Genomic DNA, 16,669 nt, shown 5'->3' on the forward strand with positions numbered 1-16,669 from the left:
GGAATATAAGATTTTAAATAAATAATTTAAAAATGAGGTATTTTAAAAAGGATGTGCGAATGAATGTCATCCTACTTACATGTGTTCATTTACTACTGCTCATTTACACACACAAGTGCAAACATTCACTGACTTATGATGGCATTTAGAAGGTTGACTTCTCCATATGAGTGGACACAGGAGCAGGCTAGGGAGTGGGAGGGACTGCTTAAGGGACAGACTGGAATCTACTGGGGCCCAACTAAAACACACCTGGGCAATGCAAGGTGCTTACCAGGATATACAAGGTCATATGGGCTGTTTGTGGAAATGAGGGTACCAGGGATAGACAAGATCTGAAAAGGGGTGAGATTGAGTGTACCTGTGATAGAAGGGGCCATATTGGGTGGTAACTGGGACATACTGGTTTATACTAGGGATAACTGGAATAGATTGGGGGTAACTGGGACATACAGGGCTATAAAGTGGTGGGTGTCAATGTTAGTAGGACCTACTGATAAGTGGGAGTTAGTGGTGGAGATAACTTTTTCAATATGACTCTAATGGCCTTATGGATACTCGTGCCACAACTGCTGAGGAGGGAGAGAGAACAGAAGAGGAGGAAGAGGAAGATGTACCCCTTAGAGTCTACCAGATGAAAGTACAGTTTTTAGATCTCTCAAAGGAGCCAGTCCTATGCACGTACAAGTTCAAAAAGGAAACCATACTGTACCAATGTCAGCAGTTACATAACCTACAACCTACACCTGAAGGCTCCAAGCCTTGCCAATACACATCAAGGTCACTACCACCCTGGCATTTTTTGGCCACTGACACTTTCCAGACATCTCTAGGTATCACAGCTGGAATCAGCTAGTCATCTACTTCCATGTGTATCTAGATGTTCCTGGCATCATTGCTCCAGAAAATGCATGACTATATATCCTTCCTTTGGAGCAGACAATAACAACAACAACAAAGCGTAACTGATTGCTATCAAATAGCACACTTCCCCTCTGTCTTGGGGACTATTGATTGCACTCACATCCCTAGAAGGGCATTAAGGGAGAGGGAGAAGAGGCCACTTATCGCAACAGTGAGGGCTTCCATTCTCTCAATATGCAGGTGGTTTGCGATGCCAAGGGCATCATTCTGGATGTCATTTCCAAGTTTCCTTGATCTACTCATGATGCCTAAATCTTCTTGCAGTCAGGAATTAGTGACTACTTCCAGGAAGGCCATATCACTGGGGGCTGGCTTCTAGGTATGAAAATACTTAGCATTACCACCACCTACCAACTAACATCTAGGAATGTGCATTCATTTCAAATGAATTTAAAAAATGCAACAAATAAGAGCAATTCATTTCATTCGGGGTAACCCCAAACTGAATCAGAGGCCCCCCAAATAAAATGAACCTTATTCATTGCATTCTTTTGAAATGAATGCATTGTGCATAAGTATAGGCCTGAGGACAGAGTATCACCAGAAGCATAGGCTGAGACCCAAATAAGGGGCCATGGTCTACACCTGAGCATAAAGCTGGTACTTCGGCCTAGACCTATCCCTAGGCCTGAAACCAGAGCCTTGCCTAGGCCGAGGCCAAGGTTCTTACCTGATCCATTGAGTATCAGACACCTGGGCCTCAGCCTAGGCCTGACACTGCAGTTAACTCGTCCCCAGTTTAGGCCAGGGCTCGGGCCCAATTCTGACACCACAGCCAGTGATGACAGGAGGTTGGGTCCTGTTTCCACAGCCCGGCCCAGAGCCTGGGTTCCAATATCGTGGTCTCTGCCCAGACCCAAGCCTGATGCCAGGGCCTGGCCTGGAGGCTGAGTTCTGATGCCTGGGCCTCAGCCTAGGGTCAGTCCCAGCCCAAGAGTGCAGGCCTCAGAGGTCCTCTTCTTAGGTCTTCTATCTTCTAATGATGCCATCTGCTGGAGTCGCACTGGAGTAAATTAACTCTGGTGCATCCTCTTCAGCGGAGGGTTCCATTTTGCTGTAAAGCTATGCTATATGGCACCAGAGTTAATTTACTCCAGTTTGACCCCACCATTCGGCACGCTTAATGACATCAGTGGCAGCAGCCAGAGGGCGTTATAATGAAAAGAGTTATAAATGAAAAATAATGAGATGTATAGATGAACTCTTCTTTTAGAGCCTCTATAACAAGGTTTGCAATTGATGGTGCAATAGATGACTCCATGGCTATACCTTGTACTTGCTTATAAAATGTGTCATCTCAACACCAAATTTGCTATGGATATAAGAAAATGAGATGGAATACAGTATGATCTTAATGAACTTCCAAAACATTTTTCTAAAGTTTGGATAGCCTTGTCATGAGAAGCATTGGTATATAATGATATCACATCCATTGTGACAAGTAATGTTTCCTGAGATACACCTGACACTGAATTCAACTTGTTAAGCATTTGGGTTGTATCCTTTATATAAGATTTCATCTTGTGAACAAAAGACTGTAAAAATGTATCAAGAAAAATTGCTAAAGGATCCTGTAATGAACCATTACTTGAAACAATAGGTATGGCAGGAGGATTAACTAACTAGGGATTTTTTGTATCTTCTGAACTCGGTACAATAAGGGCAGTAGAGTATGTTCCACAATAAGATGTTGGGTCCATTGGTCTCAGACGGCTTCGACCTCTGTGCCTCACCTTTCTCTCTGCTCTCCCCGCTAGCCTTGGGAAGATGGCTACCGCCGCATCTGCATGCCACTCTCTCCGGCATCCCCGGAATGGCACTGGCAAGGCAATCTGCCATGTTTCTCCTGAGAGCCTCCTAGGGTGCACACGCCACCCACGTCTTTATCCACGTCATAGCGGGAACCTCGGGGGTGTCACCCTCGAGTGACGTCATGCCATCCGGGTATTTAGCCTGCCCTTCGTTTGTTAACAAATCGAGTTATCAAGGATTGGATTGGATTGGGCTAGTCCAGTCTACGCTACTCTGCCACTTCCTTCCTGCCACTGGAAGCTCTCTCTGCCATTCGGGGTAATTCTCTAACCTGGGTACCCGCTCCTTGGGGGCCCTGTGCTTTCTTTCAGGTGCCTATCAGGGTTCAGGTACTCGCTCCTCGAGGGCCTGCTCTCCCTGCCTCGGTGCCTGTTTTCAGCTACTTCTGCCTGCTGGGATCTCCATCTATACAGCTACCAATTTAGGGGTGGATTTTAAGAGCCCTGCTCGCCTAAATCCGCCCAAATCCGGGCGGATTTAGGCGAGCAGGGCCCTGCGCGCCGGTGAGCCTATTTTACATAGGCTCACCGGCGCGCGCAGACCCCGGGACTTGCGTAAGTCCCAGGGTTCTCCGAGGGGGGCGTGTCGGGGGCGTGTCAGGGGTGGGCCCGGTCGTCGCGGCGTTTAGGGGGCGTGTCGGCAGTGTTTTGGGGGCGGGTCCGGGGGCGTGGTTATGGCCCGGGGCGGTCCGGGGGCATGGCCGCGCCCTCCGTACCCGCCCCCAGGTCGCATCCCGGTGCGCTAGCAGCTCGCTGGCGCGTGGGGATTTACGCCTCCCAGAGGGTGGCGTAAATCCCCCGACAAAGGTAAGGAAGGGGTTTAGACAGGGCCGGGCGGGTGGGTTAGGTAGGGGAAGGTGAGGGGAGGGCAAAAGAAAGTTCCCTCCGAGGCCGCTCCAATTTCGGAGCGGCCTTGGAGGGAACGGAGGTAGGCTGCGCGGCTTTTGCGTACTTTTGCTTGCGCCTGATGCGCCAGCAAAAGTAGGCCAAATTGCGCGGTTTGAAAATCTACCCCTTAGTGAGTAATCTAACTTTGTCAGTCTGTCTCATCTACAGATCAGCACTGGGAGATAGTATAGGGAGTGCATCCTGCACTCCCTATACTATCAGTGTGAGATGGGTCTCCTCTGCCGAGGGCCCCTGGACTACTAGCTCTGGATCAGCTCACTACTGCCACCTCTGGTGATATCACTTTGCTGTATAATAAAAGACAAATCTTTGTGTTTACATGTCTAGAGTCTAGCCTAGTACTATGGTTCCACATGGGGCTCCTCCCCGTGGGAGTGGTCATCACCATAGTACCCAAGAATCCACTCCAATACCTCAAAACCATCACATAAGAAAACACTTTTCTGTTATTGTCAAAAAAAGAGGGGGGGGGGGATTATCTATAGCTAGGAGTAAATATATCGAAGATTTTAAGTCAGGAGTTAGATCATTTTCATGGCATTAATAGTATTTGACATCTGCTACTTGATTTAATAATTCTGCACAATAGACTGAACGATCTGTACTACTTATCAGTGGGGTTAATAAGTATCCTGGGATCTGATGGTAAAGATCTTAATGCTCCAGATAAATTAGCTTCTAGGTTGAAATAGATCTTGGAAGCTGAGTATAAAAAAAAACCTTCAATGAAATAATGGATTCATGAGACGCACACTCAATAAGTTAGTGAACTGCTCAAGATGAGACAAATTCCTTCTTAAGATGATATTGTGTATTGAGATGAGAAATTTTTTTTTTTTTTTTTTGCGGGACTCTAACTTACCACTGCCATTAAGAATATTTATGATATGTTTTTAAAGCACATTGCAATTCACAAAAAAATAATTCAAGAAAAATAAAAAAGGTTGGAGGTGGAATGTTCATGATTAAAACCGATATAAAGCATTACAAATAATGTAATGCATTGAAGTTCTATGAAACAATCCACTTCCTTCTTTAAAAATTTTTGCAATGAATGCATTGCTTAAAGAAAATAGTTGAATTTAATAGAAGAGGTTTTTTCCCTTATAACGTTTCAAAAGATATCTATGAAAATCGCATATGGGACACTTTCTATTTGAGTTGGAATTCATTGGTTTATGCAATAAGTGATCCTTAAAAACATTTGGGGGCGGATTTTCAGCACCCTGCTCGCCTAAATCCGCCCAAAACCGGATGATTTAGGCGAGCAGGGCCTTGCGCGCCGGTAAGCCTATTTTACATAGGCCTACCGGCGCGCGCAGACCCCGGGACTCGCGTACGTCCCGGGGTTTTCGGAGGGGGGCGTGTCGGGGGCGTGTCGGCCGCGTTTTGGGGGCGGGTACGGGGCGTGGCTATGGCCCGGGGGCGTGGCCGCGCCCTCCGTACCCGCCCCCAGGTCGCGGCCCGGCGCGCAGCAGGCCCGCTGGCGCGCGGGGATTTACGTCTCCCTCCGGGAGGCGTAAATCCCCCGACAACGGTAAGGGGGGGGTGTAGACAGGGCCGGGTGGGTGGGTTAGGTAGGGGAAGGGAGGGTAAGGTGAGGGGAGGGCAAAGGAAAGTTCCCTCCGAGGCCGCTCCGATTTCGGAGCGGCCTTGGAGGGAACGGGGGGAGGCAGCGCGGCTCGGCGCGCGCAGGCTATACAAAATCGATAGCCTTGCGCGCGCCGATCCAGGATTTTAGTGGATACGCGCGGCTCCGCGCGTATCTACTAAAATCCAGCGTACTTTTGCTTGAGTCTGATGCGCAAGCAAAAGTAGGCTGTTCGCGCGCCTCTTAAAATCTACCCCTTGGTGCATAGTATTTTGGTCCATCAAATCCATGGCATACCCATGGGGTCACCCTTAGCACCTGCCGTAGCCAACCTATATGTGGCAGAGTTTGAGGAGAGTCATATAAGACCATCAGAATGGTGGGGAGACATTGTCTGTTGGTTGAGATTTATTGATGATATTTTTTTCATCTGGATTGGGACAGATCAACGACTTAAAAAATTTCTCACATGGATTAATACTGTGGATAGTCACCTGCAGTTCACTGCCCAAGTTTCATCAAGCAGCATTACATTTTTGGATGTGAGGATCACAAGAATTGGGAATACTCTAAATACCACTGTGTATCATAAAGATACAGATCAAAACAACCTGTTAAGGTTCTCTAGCCATCATGCATACAATTTTAAAACGGGTTTACCAGTGAGCCAATTTTTCAGATTAGGAGGATTTGCTCCACGAATGAAGAATATGAAGCACAAGCCAATATCCTGAAAGAAAGATTCAAGGCAAGGGGATACCTGTTTAAGGCCATCCAGAAACCATACAAAAGAGCCAAGTTCAGTGACCAACAACAACTATTGGTCTATCGACCGAAAAAGGAACTTGACCACTTGGTATGTGTCCTGCAACAATCTACGGCCACAGGAGCAATTATAACAGCTATCAAGAAACACTGGCATATTTTGGCTTTACACGAAGAATTTGCAGAAATCCCTATGTTTGCTATGTCTAGGGGTAGAAACATCCGAGACATGCTGGTGCACTCACAACTAGCGCAAGAAAATTCCTCAGAAGTTATTACAGGCCATCAAACATGTGGACATTGCAGTTGGTGCGCCCAGTGCATCGTAGGAATAGAATGGACTGATCCAGTTACACAATATAAAATATGGCGTAAGAGCAACACCGACTGTAATTCACACAATGTAATTTATGCAATAGTGTGTCCCTGTCCAAAGCTGTACATCGGCCGCACCACGCGGCCGGTTCGAATTCGACTGAGTGAACATAAATCCCGGTACACCACTGCTAAGTTGACAGCCCCCATGGTGCAGCACTTAACATTAGCATCTCATGATATACGGGAACTCAAATGGACAGTGCTTGAACAAGTGTCCACCCCACAGAGGGGTGGCGATTTAAGAGCTCGATTAAACCATCGAGAATTATTTTGGATTTACACTTTAAAATCTTCCAACCCGAAGGGCATGAATGATGAACTGAATTTGTCGTCAATTGCTTTATGATTTCATTATTCATTCAATAGTCAGTCCCCAAGAAAAAACGGACCGGCAGTTTTCAACCAGGTCCGACAAATATGTTACATTCACAAGGAGTGCGGGTTGGTAGTTCTCCATCAAGTCCATGCACAGCAGACGTAGCGAAACAACACCATTGGTTGGTAGTTCTCCATCAAGTCCGTGCATAGCAGACGTAGAGAAACCACATCATTGGTTGGACTAGCGAATACTACTTCCTATAGGAGGACAATAAAAGTAACTCTGATTGGCCACATAAGGATACATTCCACCCCATAAAACAAGAGCTTACACAGCCCATGTTCAGTTGACATCCGGACTGCCATCAGTAAGGATGGTTTCAGCAAAGTCTCCCAACCAATGGAGTAGACATACCAGGAAATTGGAGCGGGGCACCGCCTTAAGAAGGCAAGCGACTTGAAAACAGAGAAGCCTCTTCAGACATTCAAGGAAAGCAACTCAAGGAAAGTAATATTTATACATTAAAATTTTGTTTTTGTTTTCAACAGCGGGTTTAAACATCACTCGCCGGAACATCCCCTGAGGAAGGACACATCTGCGTCCGAAACATGTACATGTTGGGATATTGATAACTTGTGATCTGATATACAGCAATAAGAATAGAGTTAGTTCTCAACAAGAGAAGGATCAGAGACCATAGTTGTTTGAATATCAATGGTGGTGCCATGGTATTTGAAAACAACAAAGAACAACCTGCATCGAGTTGAGTCATTTTGTACTGGATGTCATTCTAAACATAGTAGAAATTATTGAAGTTTTGAAATATAATATTTGCACGGAAGGGCACAAAAAAAACGGAGGAGGTTGGCGGTTCTATGATTATAACATGCCAAATGAGGCAGGATTGTCTACATGATTATATGAGACCCTTCCAACCCCTCTACAAAAAATGTTTTTTCTGGTTATAATTATTAAAGAGTACTCCACAGTTCGTGTAGGTGTAAAAAATATTTTATTAAAAAAATTTTTTATTAAAAATACAAAAGCTCAGTAATAGTACACACCAAACGTTTTTCACAGTGAGTGAACCTTTTTGGTTCCTTTTTGATTTTTTGGATTATTAAACACTGTGTATGTGGCATTGATACATTTAATTATTTGCAAGGCCATAGGGAACATCAGAGGATTTCCACTCTAAAATCTGTGACAGATGACTCACTTACTACTCAAGCAGAGATCTTTAAAGAATTTAGACTAATTATTGTTCCTTATATGCCACTAAATCTCACAATGACCCCTCTCTCTTTAAAAAGTTTTTATCCTCTTTAGAACACCCTACCCTACCCATTGAGGAAAAAGACAGGCTAGACTAACTGATCCTAATATTGGAGGTGTTAGGATCTAGCTTGCTATGTAGCCTCCATGACACTAGAGGTCCCTACGGAGCTACACCTGCTGTTACCCCAGCAATAGTCTCCATGGGCTAATGACTCAGCAAAGCTTGTCATTGAAACCACTTGTCTCCCTGTTTGGCCCTTTCTTGTCTGTGGCCTCTGGGCCTTCCAGCTCTGCCTTGCCAAATCATGTGGCCTCTGAGCATTCCAGTTCTCTCTTACCTTGCCTTGTGGCCTCATGGGCCTTCTATGACCTGGAACTTTATCTTGTGGCTTATTCAGGCCTCCCCTTGCTTAGCAGCTTCCAGGCCTCATGCTTAGTGGCCTTTGAGTCTTCTGAGCCTCTGCCTTCAGGACTGTATGTTCTGCTCTGTCTTGTCCTTGCCTGTCCTATCTTGTCTAGTCATGTTCCTGTCTTGACTAGCAATGCCCTGCCTCAGTATCCAGTCCTGCCCTGCATTGCCTCAGTATTCTTGTCTCCAAGCTCCGACCTGTGTCACCAAGTTTCATCTTTAGTCTAAGACATGCTGGGTGCCAGAACCCAAGGACTATACCTGTGGAGGAGGCAGCTGGTCCAGGTGAAAGAAATGATCTGCCCTACCTTAAAGTCCTATGCTGCCCCTGTGGTGGTTCACCAGCCCTAGTCATATCCTCAATTGTGACAGAATGACAAGGCTATACTGTTCCCATGTAGTGGGTTCAGGATTCCTTGTGTTAGCTTATGTGGACCCAATAGGTAGAACAACAGCCTTACCTGGGTCAGCCAAGAAGGGAGCAATCCTGCATGCTGTAAAGGGTAGCCCAGATCCACTAGAGTGGACAGCAAAGGAAGCAAATCCAGAGACAGTCCGAGTCCGAGGGCAGGCAGCAAGCAGGGGTAAATCCAGAGACAGTCCAAATCAAGAGGCAGGCAGCAGTCAAGGCAAATCCAGGGACAGTCCAAATCAAGAGGCAGGCAGCAGTCAAGGCAAATCCAGGGACAGTCCAAATCAAGAGGCAGGCAGCAGTCAAGGCAAATCCAGGGACAGTCCAAATCAAGAGGCAGGCAGCAGTCAAGGCAAATCCAGGGACAGTCCAAATCAAGAGGCAGGCAGCAGACAAGGTGAAATCCAAAGACAGACCAGGTCCAATCAAGAAAGCAGCGAACACCGAAGATAGCACCAGCACAAGCAAGCCTGTAGCTGAGGCAAGGGCTTGTGATGGGCTGTCAACTTAAGTACTGTTTTTTCCCACGCTAGGTGCAGAGAGTGATGGGAGGAGCACTGATGTAAGGGGAGGGGCCCAACTGCGTCAGCCCGCACAGTGTACAAACATGTCAGACGCAGCCCTGATCATGTCGGGAGGTCGAGGGCAAGATGGAGGTACAGATTTGTCTCCTAATACCTTGCCTGCCTGGTAAGCCCAATGAAAATTATTTTAATCATTTTGAACCCTCAGCTCTATACAGAGTTTGTTCTCAATGACAAGGTCATAGCCTCTCAGGATTCACAACATGTATCATGTATACATTCCCTAATTCTATCTTATGGAAATGCAAGGGATACAAATGTGTGAATTTCATGTCTCTAAAGGACTGCCTCTATTATAAGGTACCTAAATTAATTTCTGAATACCTATTGCTCCAAAAGCTCCAGTTACTAGAGCACTGCCTTACATCCCTTGTTACTGGGAATGTAGGGGTTGCCACCATTGAACAGGTATGTCATCACTGCAGTCTTCTTAATTCTGCAACCCCATTTCTAAGACATAAGATCTAGTCATAGCACAACTGACCTCTGAAGAGTTAGGTCCTTGTAGCTTTCAAGCTAAGTTATCATCTGTATTAAAAACTTCTGATGTCTTCTTTCCCCATAATGAGAATGTAAAAAGCAAGTCAGTAAAGTCTGTACTTAGACTAGAGTGTGTTGAACCTGATTTACAATAACTCAATGTTCCTCTTAAAAGGTTACCTTTTTCCTCAGAAGGCAGGGAAAGAGAAATATTACAATCAAGGGGTTAAGGTACCTTCTGTGTCAGAGGACTCCTGATTGTCCATTGCAATTAGAAACAGGGAAGAAGCCTTGCAAATAAAAACTGTTCCTACCTTGGTTTCACTTAACATGGACTCGCGGAGATCTCTAGATCACCCTGTAGCTAATCTGCAGCATCAGGCACTGAACAAGGTAAAACATCATCATCAATTGCTAAAGCTACCTGTCTTAATTCCTTCTGAAGGCAATATCCATCAGCAGAAGGCGGTGAGAGAGAAACACTGCAATCAAGTTAAAAAGGTTTATTCTATATCAGAGCACACCAGTACTCCTGTTGTCATTAGAAGCAAGAGGAAAGCCTTGCAACTGAAATATGTTTCCTCCTTGGCTTCAGTTAACACACATTCACACAACCCTCTATATTGCACAGAAGTTAATCCACAGTACCGGACACTGGAAAAGGAAAAGCAGTTTCACTCAGCTCCTAAGACATCTGTTTTGACTCTTTCTGAAAACATATCTCTTTGCAAAAGTCAGTGGGGGAGAAACATTATAATCAAGTTAAAAGAGAAAATTAGTACCATTCTTTTCCAGAGGTACCTGTTTTTTATTCTTGTGTTTCTGCTTTTTCTAACACCAGCTTAACTCTTGATTATACCAGGCTAATTGTAACGCCTATCATCTGTATTTCATCTCCAGCTAAGGCTAATTTACCTTTGAAATCCATCTCTGAAAGGGAGGACTCTGCACAACCAATTCTGCTGCCTCTGTGTCTTCCTGTCACTTGATAGAAAATGACAGCTTTGCTCAGAGCCCTGAACATACAACTGCAGGTAATCCTGCTCTAATTAAAGCTGAGTTTGTGGGTGATGCCCTAAAGACCATTTCAGTAGTGGAGACCACTCCCAGCTCTGATTCTGTAGCAGTATCTCAACCAGCCAGGATAATTACCTGCTGAGAGCATAGATTTAAAACAGCCTTCATCAATAAACAGAATCCAGTGATTCACTCCATTCCAGATCCTCTACCTCACCCTCTTGCAAGGAAACTTTTACCTGGAAGGATCTGGTATTCAGTACCTGGAGTTTACCTTTACCTCCTAAAGAGAAATCTATTTTCTAATCTCTAGTTTTGTTCCAGATCATGCTCTGAAAAATCTACTCCATGATGTAAATGCTCCAATAGTGGCTCCAGTCATACCACTCTGGGAGGAGCCCTAGCCTGCCATGCCACCCTAAGAGGAACTCAGTCCAGCCATGCAACTCTGGGAAGAGATGAACATAAGAACATAAGAAATTGACATGCTGGGTCAGACCAAGGGTCCATCAAGCCCAGCAAACTGTTTCCAACAGAGGCCAAACCAGGCCACAAGAACCTGGCAATTACCCAAACACCAAGAAGATCCCATGCTACTGATGCAATTAATAGTAGTGGCTATTCCCTAAGTAAACTTGATTAATAGTCGTTAATGGACTTCTCCTCTAAGAACTTATCCAAACCTTTTTTGAACCAAGCTACATTAACTGCACTAACCACATACTCTGGCAACAAATTCCAGAGCTTTATTGTGCATTGAGTGAAAAAGAATTTTCTCTGATTAGTCTTAAATGTGCTATTTGCTAACTTCATGGAATGCCCCCTAGTCCTTCTATTATTCGAAAGTATAAATAACCGATTCACATCTACTCGTTCAAGACCTCTCATGATCTTAAAGACCTTTATTATACCCCCCTCAGCCGTCTCTTCTCCAAGCTGAAAGGATGTGACTGGGTCATGTCAATCTGGGAGGAGCTCAGTTCAGTCTTGCCACTCCAGGAAGAGCCCAAGTCAGCCTTATTGCTCCAGGAGAATCCCAAGTCAGTTATGCCACCCTGGGAAGGGCCCAGTTCAGTTTTGCCAATCCAGGAGAAGGCCAGTCCAGTCTTGCCACTACAGGAGAAGCCTAGTCCAGCCATGCTGCACCAGGAGGAGCCCAAGTCAGTATTGCCACCCCGAGAGGAGCCCAGTCAAGCCTTGCCACTCCAGGAGGAGCCCAAGTCAGCTATGCCACCTTAGGAGCTACCCAGTCCAGACTAGCTGCTCTGGGAGGAGCCCAATCTAGCCATGCCATTCTGGGAGAAACCCCAGTCTGCCATACCAACCTTTCCACTCTGGGAGGAGCCCAGTCCAGCCTTTCCACTTAGGGAGGAGTCCCAGTCTATCAGTCCAGTCTTACTGCTTCAGGAGGAGCCCAAGTCAGTATTGCCACCCCGAGAGGAGCCCAGTCAAGCCTTGCCACTCCAGGAGGAGCCCAAGTCAGCTATGCCACCCTAGGAGCAGCCCAGTCCAGACTAGCTGCTCTGGGAGGAGCCCAATCTAGCCATGCCATTCTGGGAGAAACCCCAGTCTGCCATACCAACCTTTCCACTCTGGGAGGAGCCCAGTCCAGCCTTTCCACTTAGGGAGGAGTCCCAGTCTATCAGTCCAGCCTTACTGCTTCAGGAGGAGCCCTAGTCTGCCATGTTGCTCTGGGAGGAGCCCCAAAAACTCTATCCAACCATGCTGCACTGCAAAGTGCCTCAGCCAGCCATGCCAGCTGTGCCACTCTGGAAGGAACCCTAGTCAGTCCTAAAACTTTGCCTCTAAGGGATCACATCCTTTCAGTCTTGCCTCTGGGATATTCCAGCCTTGCCTTTAAGAGACTTTAATCCACTAACTTTGCTCCTAAAATATCCAGAGTCTGACAACCCAGACTCTGAGTTGTCAGACTCACTGCATTGGGAGTTTTCTTTATCCTCCTTTTTCTTGGTTGTTTCCATTACAAAATGCATTATAAAAAAAATAAGTCAGTCTTTCACTAATATTTCAGCAAGGGATAGTTGGGTTGGCTAGGACATATTACCAGTATTAGTTTGGCCATGTCAGGTCACATTTGACCAGGCTCCCTCAGCCTGATTAGTTTGGTGGAAATCTGGTTATCTTCTGATTTAACACAATTTTGATGTTTACTAGTGGAAAAGATTAAAATCTGATCAAAACCTGACCAGTAGCTAAGGATTGTGACATTTCAGAAAAGGCAATAGGGTACCAGTTTTCTTTTCTGATTGGATGAACCAATTCAATTTTAAAAAGCCTTCTTAAGCCATTGGCATTTTTCAAAAAGCCATGAATTACTTTGGAAATCGTTGTCAGTACTGACAAACATTACATTTAAATTGACTATAAAAAAATGACCATTTGTTCTATATTCTTTACTGGACATGCTCCAGCCATGAAATGGTAGTAAACAGTGAACAAAAAAATATTCACAATCTTCCTTAAGATGAACAGTCATATATAGCAGCCAGGGCAAATTATATGTGCATACCTAATTAGTACTGAAATGTTTTCTTAAGCTCTTTTTCTGCCTTGCTGATTACGCCATTAGTTTATTTTTTTCACATCACTGAAAAAAATGCTCTGTGCCAATCAGTCGTTCTTACAATTCCTGGGAATTTCACAGTCCTACTGGTTGTTGTGTGTTAAAGGATAGTGTCATTTAATTTGCCACACAGATTTCATTTCCTAATCACACAATTGCTGTCCCATTTAATAAGGAAATAAAAGTGAAATTTGCTTCTGATGGTTCACATGGTCCCATCCAATTGCTTCTGTTTCATGTGTAAATTACAATAAAAAGGTGCATTCAAAATCCTCTCTCTCTTTGATCACTTTTTTTTTGTGACTCCCTTTATTTAATTCATTCGTTATCTTGGCACTTCGTATTCTGCTCTACAATGTGATGTTGCATAAGGCAGAACAAAAATGCCTGTACATGAAAACATATAAAGGGTTTTTAGGACGTATTTACTGTAAAAGAAAATGATATTGAGAGTCTGATATACTTAAAGCCTTTGAATAACTTTAAGTTCCAAAGAAACATAAATATTATTAATTTCATCAATATTATTTTTAATACTCTTCATCTTACTAATATAGAAGACTAGATTCACCTGTTACACTGGCGGTCACAAATGGCTCATCCATCACTAGAGAAGCATGAATCAAAGAACCCAAGATTACATCACCTTTATATGCAAGCAAATTGGTTAGCAGCTCCAATAATTGAAAGACTGCCTGGCCACTAAAGTAAGTTTCAAAGAACTGTGCAAATTCCTCTTCCAATTATCTGCCAAGGATAATTCTTTATTTAATATAAATTATTTTAGCCCTCTGGCTTTCAATGTATATCTCCTCACTTGGATTCCACTGAGGATATCTCCCCAAGGCCTACTGCCCAGGAGGGAAGGGTTAGGTCGGCTGTCATAGTTGGTGATTCGATTATTAGGAATGTAGATAGCTGGGTGGCGGGTGGGCGTGAGGATCTCCTGGTAACATGCCTACCTGGTGCGAAGGTGGCGGACCTCACGCGTCACCTAGATAGGATTTTAGACAGTGCTGGGGAGGAGCCGGCTGTCGTGGTACACGTGGGCACCAACGACATAGGAAAATGTGGGAGGGAGGTTCTGGAAGCCAAATTTAGGCTCTTAGGTAGAAAGATTAAATCCAGAACCTCCAGGGTAGCATTCTCTGAAATGCTCCCTGTTCCACGCGCAGGTCACCAGAGGCAGGCAGAGCTCCGGAGTCTCAATGCGTGGATGAGACGATGGTGCAAGGAAGAGGGATTCAGTTTTGTTAGGAACTGGGGAACCTTTTGGGGAAGGGGGAGTCTCTTCCGAAGGGATGGGCTCCACCTTAACCAGGGTGGAACCAGACTGCTGGCGCTAACCTTTAAAAAGGAGATAGAGCAGCTTTTAAACTAGAACAAAGGGGAAAGCCGACAGTCGCTCAGCAGCGCATGGTTCGGAGAGATGTATCTTTAAAGGATACTAATGATGCATTAGAATTAGGGCATCCCGACAGTGAGGTTCCAATAATTAGAAAAGTAGTCCAAGTGCCTGTAACTAAAAACTCACCTGAGCTAAAAAATTCTAACTTATCCCTATCAATTAAAAAGCAGAATAAAAATACAAACAAAAAACAAACTTTGAAATGTTTGTATGCTAATGCCAGAAGTCTAAGAAGTAAGATGGGAGAATTAGAATGTATAGCAGTAAATGATGACATAGACTTAATTGGCATCTCAGAGACATGGTGGAAAGAGGATAACCAATGGGACAGTGCTATACCGGGGTACAAATTATATCGCAATGACAGAGAGGAGCAGTCGGGAGGAGGTGTGGCGCTTTATGTCCGGGATGGCATAGAGTCCAACAGGATAAACATCCTGCATGAGACTAAATACAAAATTGAATCTTTATGGGTAGAAATCCCTTGTGTATCAGGGAAGACTACAGTGATAGGGGTATACTACCGTCCACCTGGTCAAGATGGTGAGATGGACAGTGAAATGCTAAGAGAAATTAGGGAAGCTAACCAAATTGGTAGTGCAGTAATAATGGGAGACTTCAATTACCCACACAGAACGCTGGTGCAGGATAAATGTTAAATCACCATTTAGTGATGTACTTTAATAGATTCCAAAATCACACAGTAGGAATGTTTATATCGGCAACTCCATAGCTTCAAAATCAAACCATGTAAAAAGGTCCCCCGACACGGACCCGTGTTTCGCCAGGCTGCGTCGGGGGGGACCAAGGGTACAGTCAAATCTTTAAACAGATACCCGGACGCAGCCTGGCGAAACACGGGTCCGTGTCGGGGGACCTTTTTTACATGGTTTGATTTTGAAGCTATGGAGTTGCCGATATAAACATTCCTACTGTGTGATTTTGGAATCTATTAAAGTACATCACTAAATGGTGATTTAACATTTATCCTGCACCAGCGTTCTGTGTGACTTACCTATGTGTATGGTTGTTGTTTCTTCTTCTGCATTTAGACTTCAATTACCCCAATATAGACTGGGTAAATGTATCATCGGGTCACGCTAGAGAGATAACATTCCTGGATGGAATAAATGATAGCTTTATGGAGCAATTGGTTCAGGAACCGACGAGAGAGGGAGCAATTTTAGATCTAATTCTCAGTGGAGCACAGGACTTGGTGAGAGAGGTAACGGTGGTGGGGCCGCTTGGCAATAGTGATCATAATATGATCAAATTTGATTTAATGACTGGAAAAGGAACAGTGTGCAAATCCAAGGCTCTCGTGCTAAACTTTCAAAATGGAAACTTTGATAAAATGAGAAAAATTGTTAGAAAAAAACTGAAAGGAGCAGCTACAAAAGTAAAAAATGTCCAAGAGGCGTGGTCATTGTTAAAAAATACCATTCTAGAAGCACAGTCCAGATGTATTCCACACATTAAGAAAGGTGGAAAGAAGGCAAAACGATTACCGGCATGGTTAAAAGGGGAGGTGAAAGAAGCTATTTTAGCCAAAAGATCTTCATTCAAAAATTGGAAGAAGGATCCAACAGAAGAAAATAGGATAAAGCATAAACATTGGCAAGTTAAATGTAAGACATTGATAAGACAGGCTAAGAGAGAATTTGAAAAGAAGTTGGCTGTAGAGGCAAAAACTCACAGTAAAAACTTTTTTAAATATATCCGAAGCAGAAAGCCTGTGAGGGAGTCAGTTGGACCGTTAGATGATCGAGGAGTTAAAGGGGCACTTAGAGAAGATAAGGC

General features: G+C 44.5%; 1 long non-coding RNA gene across 1 annotated transcript in view; it reads right to left on the reverse strand.

Annotated features, from left to right (window-relative positions):
• The window catches only part of LOC115099462, a 160,834-nt gene extending 149,941 nt beyond the window's left edge, over positions 1-10,893 (reverse strand). Inside the window, exon 1 of the long non-coding RNA XR_003858783.1 lies at positions 10,776-10,893. This is a non-coding gene — a long non-coding RNA (uncharacterized LOC115099462). The remainder of the gene's footprint in view (positions 1-10,775) is intronic.
• Positions 10,894-16,669: the final 5,776 nt, after the last annotated feature.

This window comes from Rhinatrema bivittatum, chromosome 9 (assembly GCF_901001135.1).
Source record: "Rhinatrema bivittatum chromosome 9, aRhiBiv1.1, whole genome shotgun sequence".
Classification (NCBI taxonomy): domain Eukaryota; kingdom Metazoa; phylum Chordata; class Amphibia; order Gymnophiona; family Rhinatrematidae; genus Rhinatrema; species Rhinatrema bivittatum.